The sequence below is a fragment of the Aplysia californica genome, unplaced genomic scaffold, assembly GCF_000002075.1.
Source record: "Aplysia californica isolate F4 #8 unplaced genomic scaffold, AplCal3.0 scaffold00414, whole genome shotgun sequence".
Lineage (NCBI taxonomy): Eukaryota > Metazoa > Mollusca > Gastropoda > Aplysiida > Aplysiidae > Aplysia > Aplysia californica.
This window is the reverse complement of record NW_004797684.1, coordinates 689253-698295: the sequence shown is the minus strand read 5'-3', so window position 1 is coordinate 698295 and position 9043 is coordinate 689253. Positions and strand designations below refer to the sequence as shown.

The 9043-nt window shown below is 38.9% G+C and overlaps 2 long non-coding RNA genes across 2 annotated transcripts in view; one reads left to right on the top strand and one right to left on the bottom strand.

Moving 5' to 3' along the window:
* Window positions 1–1296, bottom strand: part of LOC106012559 — a 4336-nt gene extending 3040 nt beyond the window's left edge. The window contains exon 1 of the long non-coding RNA XR_001185086.1: window positions 1211–1296. This is a non-coding gene — a long non-coding RNA (uncharacterized LOC106012559). The remainder of the gene's footprint in view (window positions 1–1210) is intronic.
* Window positions 1297–1820: 524 nt separating this feature from the next.
* Window positions 1821–3004, top strand: LOC118478200. Its single transcript, XR_004858892.1, has 2 exons — window positions 1821–1905; window positions 2731–3004. It is a non-coding gene; the product is annotated as an uncharacterized LOC118478200 (long non-coding RNA).
* The last annotated feature ends 6039 nt before the right edge of the window (window positions 3005–9043 follow it).

Here is a 9043-nt window from a genome sequence, read left to right as displayed (position 1 = left end):
CAATGAAACCAAACTTCTATAGGTAGGGCAATGCCCACTTTTGGTGTTGGTCAAGATTACTGGAACCCCCAAAATCTGGGTTAGCCCGCTTGTCCTTAAAAGTGACCATTTTCGTATTTCCACTACTTTTACACAAACAGTAGCGCCTGTGTTGTGTTCCATTAATAGACGTACACAAGCTAATTCATTTTTTGAAAAAAGGTCCACAAAGTAAATTTGGATCGTTTACTGTAGCTTTTTAAAAGAGTGTACTCAAGTACTTTGAGTATAAGAACCGAATACTTTTCAGTACTATTGTTGCTTCGTATAAAAGTTTAATACATCCCTAACATTGTTACCATTAATCCTTTTCCTTTTTAAATTTGTTTTCATTATTTGAGACTATGATTACTTGAGGGAAAATGTGAGACAAACAGACAGACTGCAACAATGGAGTTAAAGAGATGAGGAGGGACCTAGAAGTGTCAACCTCAAATCATCCTCGGGGATGAGATGAAGAAGAGTGATCAGGAAATGAGAGGAAGAGGAAGATACGAGGAACGGATAGAAGATGAACATGAAATGAATGAAAGAAATGCAATGGGACAAAGAATAAAAGAACGACCACGGACAGTTTGAACTCACAATTTTATCCTTGGCTCCTGTATAATATTATTGTTTTGTTATACCTGGAATTGTTATGCGATCGTTAAAGATCCCTCAGTGGTCCTAAAAGAGATACGAGTAGGCCTCAGCCGCCATCCTGTCAAAATTCAAAATCGCCACCAAACCGAAAAGGGTTTATGTATCCCTTGCACTTATATTATGACCTTGTACAATTGTGATCGCCGTAACACGATTAACCAAAAAAAAAAAAAAATGAAATAGTTCCCTTCTTTTCGCTTATTTTTGTAGACCTATTGTGCCTTATTATTGGAAAATTGAGACCATTTAAAAAAAAAATCGAAACTTCACGTCGTTTCTGTACCTCAAGATGCTTAACAGAGATGTATGAGTAAAAGTTAACGAGCATAGCTCTTTGAGTAAAGGTCTATGGGTAAAGATTTATGATTAAAGGTGTATGAGTATAGGTCTATAAGCAAGATGAAACTATGAGTAAACGATAGGAAAAGGCTAGAGTCCGATAGAAGACAAAGGAAACAGTAGCAGAACTTCTTCCTCGACAAAAGTAAGTATCAAACCTGCTGTAAAACCAAACTATTCGGCTCACCTGGAAAGGTTCCTTCTTGACCTGGGAAGAGCTGGTGATAGTAACCTGTGTGGTGGTCAACAGCGAGTCCTTGTGTTTTTATCTACCTGTCGGATACAAGGATGGACGTGGTCAGTCGACCTGATTTACATAACCAGACACATTATAATGTTCTAATAGTACAGAGAAAATAGAACTATAAGGTTTACTACCCAGACACCTGTTCTAATCTCATCGCTTGAGGCTGGCCCATCTCCGTCAGAGAATCTTTAACATAATGATCCTTGGTCAGCAAATACATAGCCAGTGAAACCACAACGTTTTGTGGAATGTTTTTAAACTACCTCCTTTACGTTTTAAAACCCTTGACACTCACACACGTGCAAAGGTAGAAAGTTCATTTCGAGTTCATTTACTACTTGTGAACATAATGAAATAATTTCTCACTAAAACTCTCACACTTTTACTGAACAAAGTCACACTTCCATGTCGTCAGAAACAGCCATGCTCTATCCAGTAACAGCGGCGTAAGGACACTGTTCTCGCTCTGTCGAAAACAGTATAACTCTTGAAAATCTTCCTAGCACTTACACGTTGAGACAGTTTGACTATGCCCACTCCCGAGCTCCAGTCAGATAAAAGGGAGGAGAATTTCTGCAGACGACACCACAGCTCCTAGTAGCCTGATATTTGCTGATCAAGTCGGAACCTTCCAGGTGAGATCTGTTTGTCCGCTTTAAACGGAGTGCCCACTACGGCCGGATTGGGCCCATCTCCCGACTCGATTGCCTGAAACTGAAAACAAACACGTTTGTTATTGAGGCGATCGAGTCTGGGTTAGCTCGATTGTCTTTAAAAGCGAGCAATTATGGCTTCAGTAGTTTTTTCGCTTTTTCACTTTAAGTATCGTTTGTTTTTCTGATTCAGATGAAGAAGAAAATCCTTTCTCTACTATTGAACAGAAGAAGAAGAAAATTCTCAGTCTACTATTGAAGAGTAGAAGAAAAAATTCTCTACGACTAACACGTTTTGACAGAAATTGAAATTTGTGTCTCCACTACTGAAATCTTTTTAAGGGAAAAGAAATTCCTCTCTCTAAAACTTGCAACTTTAACAAAAGAAGAAATTCCACTCTTTCTTTTAAGACTAAAAAAAGACTAAAAAAAGACTAAAAAAAGACTAAATTTCTTGGTTATGAACAAATTTGACTGATTAAGAATTGCACTACTGTGTGTTCGTTTTCACCCACAACTGGTTGATTTACTTGAACAGGAAGCCGAATAATGCTTATTACATGTAGGCTACCTTGGAACGATTTCAGTTCAGACAGGTGACATAGACACAACTGAAGAATGGACTACGTTTTTCTTTTTGTGCTTTTCTCTGTTTCTGTTTCTGTTTCCCTTGTAAATGTGTACATATTATCACATACGCTTTTAACTTGAATGTTTCTGTTGTAAATGTATTTCACGGCAACCATTACTAGAACTGGAACCGTTTGTACTTTCTAACTGTAGTATTTTGTCTGTGTTGCTTTCCAGTTCAACACTAATCAATCAAGATGAACAACACCATCTTTGTCGTTCTCGTCGTCCTGGCTCTGATCGCCGCTGCCAGTGCTACGTCATTCTCTAGCTGTAACAGCAAGTTCAGCGACTGGTACAACGATTGTAAGGGCCGTTATGGACAACACAAGTGTGACATTGCTATGGGAGGTTTCTCTGTATCTTGTTATTACAGCTAAGTTCTCCATGTGTCATGTCACCTGAACACGTTACCGGCCGTGGGCTTCGGAATAAATCTACTGCACGAAGATCTTTCCGTTGGTGTTGTGTTGCTTTACTTAGTTTAAGTTTAGTTTAGTAAGAGTTTTACGGCGCTCGCAACTGCTGAAGGTCATATGAGCGCTTATTGCTTTACACTGTTTCCTTTTAAAAAGAATCCTTATAGTAATTAACTTAAGAGTGGTTCGTTTTTATTCAAGACCTTCACTACGTTCTTAATCAGATATGTTTCATTGCAAATTGCATTTATCACTTTGAGAATAAACTTAACTCATAACTACTTAAGGATTTTAGCACATCAACATTCACAACTCTATATGTCCTCCAACTTTCATGTAGAGAGTAGGGGGGCTTCCCTCGACATCATAATGATACCAGGAAGGAAAAAGTAAAAAGTAAAGAGGGAGGGCTCTCGTGGTTTAAAAGGTATAAAGGTATGGTGTTAACCTCTCAGTAAAAAAAGAAATAAAATAAAATCTGTGGATCGAACCCTGCAAGCTGCGAAATCAATAATTCCTTAAAGTGTGGGTCAGACTCTGTCACAACCACTTTGAGCTACACTGTCACAGCGGACTCTGCTCTAGACTGTCCCCGGTGTTTTATGCACACATAAAAAAATCTGAACCCCCCAAAAAGTGAAATTATGCAATTTAAAAAAAAATTGTAACAGAGAATGATAAAGGAAAATAAGCAGAAATTGTGCAAAAAAATGATCAAATTTTGCTGAATTATGCGGGGTGCATAAAACCCCGGGGACAGTCTAGCACCAACTGAAGACACGCTTCTTCCAAGCAGGGCCGAAGCAGCCCGCCTCCTAAATGGTCCCAATAATGTCGATGGGGATGTAAAATCCTTACTTAGGAATTTTACAATAGAAACTAGGCCACACATTCCTAATAATATCATGTTCAGTAAGCAGTTCGTGGGTGCTCTGGTGTGGTTTGCTCCTTCTTCCCTATCAAACATCTATTGTTCTTATCTCCCCTCCTTCTTTTTTGTCTTTGTTACTTCCTCCCTTGTAACACCTCTAATCTCCAGCACTTGTATGATCTTTCTGTGTTGCAAGTGCCGTAAAACTCTTACTAAAGCTAACACTAAACTAATATTTTGATGGCTACATGAAATGTCCAACCCCAAAAAGGGGGAGAAGCATTGGTGTGATTGGTGCTAAGACCACCAGCAGAAAGAGATGTAAATTACGAAATAAGTATTTGAACATTTTACAGAATAGTCTTCCATAGATTTGACTAGCTTGGTCATTGTGGAGTTTCAGTACGCACTGCATGTGAGCGGAAGTCTCGCTTGTTTACAATGGCGTCAAAGAAGATGTACTTTCCCAAGATTATATCTAAACGAAACTAATGAAAAACTGAAATTTAAACCACACTGACTTAGACTCCTTAATAAAATTGTCCACCCTTTAAATGATTCTGAATCACCATTAATTTGTTCAAATTCGAAAGTTAAGTAGTTCGGAAGTTTTAGGCGACCAAAGTGACCGACTTTTACAAATATATTATAGATTTGTTTATTTCCCGCGGAAGAGCAATTTTTATATCATGGAAAAAGAAATATGTCTTGAACTCTACATTGAAATGACTTTACTTTTATCCGCCGCTTATACCATTTTGGGTGTCGCGGGAATTGAAATGACGAACGGGAAAATAGTAAACGGCCAATAGTTTTCTAATTTTTTTTAGGAGAATGCAAGGACTTACTGAAGTGATAGAAACCTAGCTTGGTCTTTGAACTACCTTCAGAACTTTTTCATGATTCTTGGTTCCGTAGTTTTTTCAGCTATAGAAAACAACCATCCTCATGTACGCAATTATACATGTGTGAGGCAGCGTGGTGGAATCAGGCTCTCGTCAATATTTGGACATGTAGAGTTATTGGTATTATCTTAAAGCCTGTTCACTTGTCTTTATTTGGATGAAAAAAGTATCCATTTATCTTGAATACAAGCCGAGATATTAACGAAAGTGGGAGATGGGGGTCACCTGTTTTCAGAGGTAAAATTAGTGAGAAAATGGCCGCCAAAGGATAGTTATTTCTTAGATTAAGAGTCCGTGGTAATAGAAAATTTACATTTTTCTGTGTCTTTTATCAACGTTTTTCAGAAAATTCCAAGCAGAAATGAGTTCTTTAAAGGGCATTAAGGGTGTTGAACCAAAAAATAAAAATTTAATAAAAATTAACAAACCTGCGGAAAAATGCAAGTTTCTTCATTTTGATTATTTGACAAGAGCCTGATTCCACCACGCTGCCTCACATATAGACCAGCTGGGCCCCCTTTGATGAAAGGAATGATCAGTGCATTAACATCAACTGAAAGTCATCGGCCAACTATATTTACACTCTACTGAAATGGAGCAATAATACAGCGCACATTTAGTTTTTCTCTCAGTTGCTCCTGAGGAAGCCCAAGAGGCGAAACGTTGAGCTGTGTCTATTAAACAAATTTTAAATATGGTATATTGTTATGTTATTTTGTCTGAAATTTAAACAAGACTCTCCCTCCTACTCTGCTAATGAAACAATGATGATAATGATGATGATGATGATGATGATGATGATGATGGCTTTAGTGTTCCCTTCTCTCTTGCCTATGCGATTTGTACTCACCGCTCCTTTAAATGTTGAGACATGTATGTACGCACTTTAGTTTTTATATCCTGTGTATATCTAGATTCTTGCCAGTTATTTTTGTGAATGTTCCTGAGGAAGCCCGTTGAGGGTGAAACGTTGAACTGTGTATAATATATATTTTCTGGAAACACAACAAGGTCTTAACTGTTTTAATACCTTCTTTATACAATGATGATGATGATGATGATGATGATGATGATGATGATGATGATGATGATGATGGTGGTGGTAATGCTGTTTCTTGGCTCCTTCAAACTGCTGTCTTTCAGCCACATCCCTGATCTTAGGAGAGGTAAAATCGAACACACAGTCTTTTCGGATAAGGACGAAAAGGTCTCGAATGTCCTGTGAGGAAGTTGCCCACATTAAAAATCCCTTGGTGGTCCTGAAATCGATAAGAGTAGGCTTCGGCCGCCATCGCAGCAAAATTCAAAATTTCTACTAAACTAAAAATGTTTAATGTGTCGTGCCGTAAAACACATACCACCCCTCCCCCTCCAAAAAAAAAAGTCCAAGCACAGAGGCAATCCCACTAGCCCGGCCTCAGAAGCTAGCGATAAACAATGATGAAGAAATTGATACACTTTAATAATCATTGAGGCGAAATTTGAGTTACAACGGCAAGCAAGCATTCGTACATATTGATAAACACATAGATACACACTCAAAAAATACGACATACACACAATCACACTTATAAAAAAATAATTTTACAAACACGCTATTGCTTGTCACCACTTAGTAGAGCCCTGCAATTTCTGTTTAATTTATATATAGGAGATTTTTTTTTTGGGGGGGGGGGGGTTGTTTGTTTGGTTGGGGTTTTTTTTTGGGGGGGGGGGGGAGAGGGAGGGGGTTGGAGCCAGGCTGATATTGTATTGCTCACGAAGACACCCAAATGACCACTAACTTAATTGCTGTCACTGACACTTGCTTGACATTGTTTTATGAGTATGAGCCATAATTATAACCTCTTTGGTATGAGCTCACTATCCACTCAACCACTGCCGCATACCCCCCCCCCCCCAACCAAAAAAATATCCTCAGTGGTTCAGACAAATTGTCATGACCAGGGAGTTCCTGGGCTGCAGTGGATAACTGTGACATCTATACTTCTGCTATACCATACCCATAGCACAAAGACATTGATACACTTTGATAATCCCTGAGGCGAAATTTGAGTTGCAACGGAAAGCATTCGTACATATTGATAAACACATAGACACACACATTCAAAGAAAGCTAGATACACACGATCACATTAATAAAAAAAACAATTTTACAAATCCGCTATTGCTGGTCGCCACTTGGTAGAGCCCTGTAATTTCTGTTTAATGTATTTATGGGAGGTTTTTTGTTGGTTTCTTTTTTGGGGAGGGGGGTTGGGGTGGATAGAGGGGTGGGGGATTGGAGCCAGACTGATTGTATGTTGCTCACGGAGACACCCCACTGACCACAAGCCTAATTGCCGTGTCCCTGACACTTGCTTGACATTTATTTGGTCGCATTTAAGCTCAAGGGAGGCTATCCAGAAAAATGCTGTTTGAGAAAATCGGAGGTAAAGTTTTTGCCCTTGTTCATTTTCTTTAAAAGACCAGGAGAGTTTTCTCTATAACCAAACAATTTTACACACCAGTGAAACCAACTTAGTCCTATATGTAGGGAAATGCCCACTTTTGGTGTTGGTTAAGATTTCTGGAAACACCTGAAATCTGGGTTAGCCCGCTTGTCCTTAAAGGCGACCATTTATAAGTATGAGCCTCATAACCTCTTAGGTATGAGCTCACTATCCACTTAGCCACTGCCGCAAATCCCTTCCCGCCCCCCACCCACCCAAAAAAACCCTTGTCTTTAGGCTACCGGAATCGTAATGGTGAGATTGCGGGTTCGGAGGTTCGAGCCTCAGTCGGTCCGACGTTGTGACCTTGGGAAAGGCACTGTAAACGAATTTCCCACTTCCAGATTTGTTGTGATAAGCTTGGAGCATTTTTATTTCTTTGTCCTTCTACTGTTTTGTAAAGATTGTACTAACGGTCGTTACACCCTCAGTATTGGTTATAATCTATTAGACATTGTGCATACCTAGTTGCAGCAACCAACACACTATGGTGAGCTACCACAGTTACGAGCACTTTATGGGGTTCTCTTCCAAGCTAAACTCTATGAATGTATTTTGAAAAGCTGGAAGCATCTTTTTTCTTTGTTCTCTTACCGTTTTGTAAAGCATGTACGGTCGGTCGTTACACTCTCAGTATTGGTTATAATTAATCATATGTTATTCATGCCGAATTGTAACAACCAACACATTATTGTGATTTACCATATGTACTACCTTTTTATATAGACTTCTTTGCACCGGTAAACTCTATTTAATTCTAGATGTGTTCTGAAAAGCTGGAAGCATTTTTTAAAATGTCTTTCTACCGGTTTGTGAATCTTGGGCACTCGGTCGTTACACTCTCAGTTTTGGTTATAACTTATTAATATTGTACATGCCTAGCTGAAACAACCAACACATTATTGTGATTTACCACATGTACTAGCATTTAATAGGCTTCTTTGCCAGTCTTAATTCTATGCAAACGTAAGTGTATTTGAAAAGCTGGAAGCAACTTTATTCCTTTGATCTCTTACTGTTTTGTAAAAACTTGTTCAGTCGATCGTTAAACTTCCGTTACTGGTTATAATCTATTAGATATTGTGCCTGCTAAGTTGCAACAACGAACGCATTATTGTGATTTACCAAATGTGTAAGGATTTCACAGGCTTCTTTGCACAGCTAAACTCTATCCAATTCTAGGTGTGTTCTGAAAAGCTGTAAGCCTTTTCAATTCCTTGTCTTTCTACTGTTTTGTAAATTTTGTGCGGTTGGTTGTTACACTCTCAGTATGGGTTATAATCTATTAGATATTGTGCATGCCAAGTTGCAACAACCAACAGATTATTGTGATTTACCACCTGTACTTGCATTTTATAGACTTCTTATCCTGGCTAAACTCTGTGCAAACTTAAATGTTTTTTGAAAAGCTGGAAACATCATTTTCTCTTTGTCCTCCTACTGTTTTGTAAAACTTGTGCAGTCGGTCGTTACACTCTCAGTATTGGTTATCTATTAGATATTGTGCATGCCTAGCTGCAACCCCCATTTACTCCCTCAGTGAATATTATACTTCAGATCTTCTAGGGGCCGTGGATGACTGGGTTACTGGGTCCCAGCAGACAGACAGGGATACCTCAGGTACTTAGACTACCCCTGACACCTGTTCTGGTCTCGTGAGCCACGACAAGCAAATCTTCGACGAGCAATCATTCACATACAAACAAGTACCTAATATGTTGTTATCTCCTTCTCGGGCAAGCAGAGTGAGTGTGTGTGTGTGTGTGTGTGTGTATGTGTGTGTGTGTGTGTGTGTGTGTGTGT